Below are 5,703 nucleotides of genomic sequence, written 5' to 3'. Positions count from 1 at the left end.
CTCTCTCTCTCTCTCTCTCTCTCTCTCTCTCTCTCTCTTCTCTCACCATATGAAGACACAACAAGAAGGTGGCCATCTGCAAGCCAGGAAGGGAGCCCTCACCAGGACCTGACCATGCTGAAACCCTGGCCTCAGACTTCTAGTCTGCAGAGCTATGAGAAAATAAATGTCTGTTGTTTAGATCACCTAGCCCATGGTATTTTGTTATGACAGCCTGAGCTGAAGAATACATCTCTCAATCCTGATAGATCTGCTCTTCCCCTTAACTCAGACTGCTTTACCTGTCTAATCCTCTGTCTCCTTTTCTCCCTAAAATCCTAAATGTTGGCATTCTTCAAGATTTTGCCTTTATACCATGCCCTTCCTTCTCCCTTTTCCTGTTTCCGCTCTTCCCTCTTTCTTCTCTTTTCTATTCTCTGGCTTTCACATCTTCAGTTCAAGCCTCACTGTAGGTAATATCTTCATTCATTACTTCTCTCCTGACTCCTATCTGGCATTTCCAGTCACCTCCTGAAGTTTTCCACCTGGGTTTCCTTTTATCAAAGATGGGTGTCCTCTCCACTCTCCCCAACCAGAAAATTCATGACCCTCCTGACTTCCCTGTTTACATCCTTGACACCCCACTCCCCTGTGCCTTCTAATAAATTTCCAAATCATCTTTGGACTGGCACGCCTCCTTTTTGGACCAGGGCAAAAGAGGGAACTCTTTTGCCTGCCCTTATGGCAGGGAAGAGGGGTTGTGAGTTGCACCCTTAGGGAGTGGTTAGCAAACCTGGTTGCATAGTCAAAAAGCACCAGCAGGAGTGGCCTCTGTGAGTCATGAAACCACAGGGGCCCCACCTCTTGTGTTTTTCTTGGAATCGGGTGTGTGGGTGTGAGCGCCCTCTCACGAAGACCTCTGCAGGGTTGCATCCTCAAAGGAGGGCAACAGCTGACCTGTGCAGAGTGCTTTGCAGTTTACAAAGCACTTTCACATATCTTGACTCATTTCCACCCTACAACAACTCCATGAGGCGGGATTATTGTTCCCCATCAAGAGCTGAAGGGACTGAGAGTGACTTGCCCAAGGTCAGTGCTACAAGCAAATTTGAGTCCCAATTTGGCTACAAGGTGGCCAAACTGGGACTCAAATCTGGTTTTTCTGCTCACAGACAGAGGAATTCCCTGGGCACCTCTCACTGCCAGGCCCTTGACATTGGCTGTCTCAATACATGAGGAAAGTTGTGGCTCAGCTAAGTGGGATGATTTGCTTAGGATCTCCAATGGGTGAGTGCTGTCCTGAGTCTCTGAACCCCTGTGTATCTGACTCCAAAGCCAGTGGATGCATGAATTCCCTAGGTGCACAGCCTCCCAAATCCCAGGGCTTCCCATCAACCCAGAGGGACTTCCTAATGGGTATTGAGGCATGGCCTGTCATCTTGTTGAAGTGGTTTCCAGCCTGGAGAGTCATCATCTCCGTCATCACCCTCATCTTTAGCACTATTTATTGAGTGCTTATTATATGCCAAGCACTGCGCCTGATGCATTATATGCTTGATCCATGTGTTGACACATATAATGACACAAATTCATCTCCCGAAGTCCTAACCTCCAGTATTTCAGAATGTGACTATATTTGGAGATAGAGTCTTTAGAGAGGTAATCAAGTTAGTCACCAGGGTGGGTCCTAATCTAATGTGACTAGGGTCCTTATAAGAAAAGGAAATCTGGACACAGACACACACTGAGGGGAGACCATGTGCGAGGGGACATGGAGAGAAGGTGACCGTCTATAAACCAAGGAGAGAGGCCGTGGAAGAAACCAACTCTACTGATACCTCGATCTGAAACTTCTAGCCTCCAGAACTGTGGGGAAATGCACTTCTGTTTAAGCCACTCAGTCTGTGGTACTTTTTTATGGCAACCCTAGCAAATGATATATCTGATCTCATTAGGTTCTCACAGCCATTTTGATAATGAGCTTCTGATCCCTGGGGGAGCCCAAGGCAAGAGGGAGAGAGGAATGGGCCCCATGAGGTTGTCGGAGAATGACCTGCTGACAATCAGACTGGTGCCCACAAAGTGGTAATTACCCTAGTGAGGCTGCCAGGGTTGGGGTTGGTGCCATGGGGAGGGCTGGTGGCCCCCAGCTCTGTGAGTTCAGAACCAGACCATTGAGAATGAGAGCAACCCAGCTGCACTTGACTGGGCCCTGTCTCTGTGCCAGGCACACGCTCAGTGCTGTCAGAGTCTGTGAGGTGGAAGCTGTCATCATCTTACTGTACAGATGGGGACATGGAGGTTCAGGGAGCTTCCCTGACTTGCCCAGGGCAACACAGCTTATAGGGACTAGAGGTAGAACGTGAACCCAGTTCTGCCTAGCTCTAGGACTTGGCGTCATAGCAAGCAACTCAGAGACATGGCATCTATATTTATAAACCTGATGCCAAGGGATCCATTTCCAAAGAGGAATGTACCCCCATGTGGTCTGGAATGCTCCAGGGCTTTGGGAGGACGTTTTGTTCCCTGTAGCGAACTTGTTACAGGGTTGCTTGGTGACCCTGGAATTGGAGTGATAAGAGTGAGTTTTCTTCTTTCAAGCTAATAAGGCACAGTGATCAGGAGAACACAGCTGGTGGAGCCAGTCTGCAGGCTGAACTCTGACACTTGCCGGCCATGTGAACACGGACAAGCTGCTTAACCTTGCTGTTCCTCTGTTTCCTCATCCAGGAATCACAGAAGATGCGAATGGCAGAGTCCCTGCTAGGGCTGTTTACGAGGACGAGGGTGTCAGGTTCCCATGCCAGGCTTGGCAAGGAGGCCACTCACATCCGTGGAGGGGCTCACTGTGCCAAGAGGTCAGGAGATAGAGACACTTCTGGGCAATCTTGGCTCAGCAACATCTCCTTGTCCTTCCCTTTCCCTGACACCAGATCTGATCTAGTTGGTTTATTATCTTTTCCAACAGAATCTAATCCAATGACTTTTGATTGTCCCCCATGGGGTTTTGGAAACCAGGCTCTACACTCACACATTCTCCTGGTCCACTTAGATGACTCATCTCTTCCTTTTGTGGGTGGATTTTGGTAACTAGAAGATTCTCTCCTTGTCTTTTCCCCTCCTCCTCCCATTAGAGTGTAAGTTTGCTGAGGGCAGGAGTGTGACCCTCTTGTTCACGATTGAATCTACAGCGAGTGTCTGCTTGGATTAGCTTGAGGTCATGATGCAAGTGAAAAGGGTTGGACTGGAATCCAGATCTCAGGGCTCCCAGGAAGATCTCAGTCCCCCAACCCTCCCTTCCTTCATACACTGTGCCAGATGCCCGGTTTCCAGCAGGGAAAAGACAGACACTCACCCTCTGCCTTGATGGGTTTCTTTCCTCGCATGCCAGTGCCTCATTGGTAGCCTCTTGTTAATCATTTTCAGCCTTCAGGTTTTTGTCCTGCTATTTCCTTCCCTGGAGCCGCCTCTTCCCTGCTCTATGTGCTGGCTCCTCCTGGGGAGCCTGTCCACACCTGCTTCCTGCCATGGCTGTTGTTCTGTTTCCCCTGCTCACTGCCCCGTCAGTCACAATCTGCTCACACAGGTTTGCTTGCTTGTCATCCACGCCCCCGCTAAACTTAAAGCCTTGCAAGGGCAGCAACCCTGCAGTTGTATTTATTGCGATGTCTACATGGACTCTGAGCTTGAAAACCACCTGGTGATTAAATGAATGAAGGACTCTGCTTTCTAGTAGGTGAATGACTTTTTGTCTAAGGATTACACACACACACACACAAACAAACAACGATGCACTGAGGTAACTGCTATGAAGGGAGCTTACAGTGTGCACAAGGGCACAACACACCGGGGCTGACCTCTGCTGAGTCTTGCATGGAGGCACGCACAAGCCTGTGGGGTAGGAGCTGGCATTGCTTCCTCAGAGAAGCATCCGATACCCCAGATCAGTGCAGGCCTCCCTGTCATGTGGCTTGACAGCTCCCTGTACTTTCCCTACAGCACTTATTGCAATGATATACATTTATACAATTAGTTTTATTTTCATTGTGCTGAAGCATGCATAAAATTTGCCATTTGTGATGTTTGGTACATTCGCAATGTTGCTCAACCATCACCTTTATCTAGTTCCAGAAATTTTCATCATCTCAAAAGGAAACCCCATACACTTTAAATGGTCACTCCTTGTTCTCCATACTCTGGCAAACACTCACCTTTCTGTCTCTATGATTTGCCTGTTCTGGATATTTCATATGAATAGGATGCAATTAGTTAAAAATTTTTCCCCCCACAGCCATACAAAAGAAAGAAATCACATCTTCTGCGGCAACATGGATGGAGCTGGAGGCCATTATCCTAAGTGAAATGGCTCAGAAACAGAAAATCAAATACCATGTGTTCTCACTTATAAGTGGGAACTAAACAATAGTTACTCACGGACATAAAGAGGGAAATAATAGACATTGGTGACTCCAAAATCCAGAAGGGTGGGAGGAGGGTGAGGGTTGAAAAATTACCTATTGGATGCAATGTTTACTGTTTGGGTGATGGGTTCACTAGAAGCCCAGTGTCACCATTACACAATGTATCCATGTAACAAACCTGCACATGTGCCCCCTGAAACTATAAAAAACAAAAGCCAGTGGGGGAAAATATTTTTTTCCTCTGTTTTCATCTCCCTCAGGGTAAGGATTGTAGAATTTGTGTCTGTATGACTTATCTTCACCCTGTCCTGGCACAGAGGCTGGCATGTGCTTTATGCCCCCCAAACTGTGTTGGCATGATGGAAGAACATTTTCTCATTGCACGTCTGCAAGCTCACTAGATGAAAACTGTGTAACTTATAGGATACAGGAGTCAGGGTGCTCGGGTACAGTTCCTCCAAATGCCTCTTGCTAGATCAATTATTACTTTAGTCTTGTTATTTAACACCTTGGCACATCAATTTCCTCATCAATGAATTGGGGAGACTGGTAATGCCTGCCTTCTTCCGGTAACACAAGAACAACTGACACTCTATCTGCACAAGTGCCTGTTGCAGCAGCTGGCCCAGAGCAGGTTGTCAGGATCACTAGCTGTTGTTATTTTCCTTGTGCTTTTCAACCCCAAGTTCTGGGCTGGGTCATACACAGAGTCCATGGCAAATGCATGTTAGTTTGAATGATACCTAAAAGGATTTAAAAATTAGGCAGGTGGACACCTAGGTCAAAACTGCAGAGAGTTCAGTTTGGATGATGACAAAGAAGAGACCTCTCCCAAGAGCTTTTGTTAAGGTGTGCTGCAGCACCAATATCTCAGAGACTTACAACACTGAGAGTGTGTTTGGCTCACTTCGTAGGTCCCCATGGGCCAACTGTGGCTCAGCTCCATGGGCTTTTTATTCTGAGATCCAGGCTGAGGAAGCAGTTCTCATCTGGGTTGTGCTGCTCCTGTGGCATGGCAGAGGGGAGTAACAGGGTTGGCTCCAAGGCTCCTGTTCCCGTGTTGCATACATCACTACTGCTTATATCCTGAGGCCACACCAATCACAGCCAGGCCAAGGAGGGCAGCCACAGCGACCTCTTTCAGGGAGTGCAGCAATGACTGGGAATAATTATACACAACCATGCTGTGGTCTCAGAGCTTTAGTTACGTTTTCGGCATCTTCTGATGCATCCCTCTAGCTCTCTCACTCCAACTCTCTACCCACAAGTTAGAACCATCACCCCAAGAGTTTTGAGAGGGTTG

Source organism: Rhinopithecus bieti, unplaced genomic scaffold, assembly GCF_001698545.2.
Source record: "Rhinopithecus bieti isolate Rb0 unplaced genomic scaffold, ASM169854v2 scaffold_9997, whole genome shotgun sequence".
NCBI lineage: Eukaryota > Metazoa > Chordata > Mammalia > Primates > Cercopithecidae > Rhinopithecus > Rhinopithecus bieti.
Note: the sequence above shows the minus strand (reverse complement) of the source record.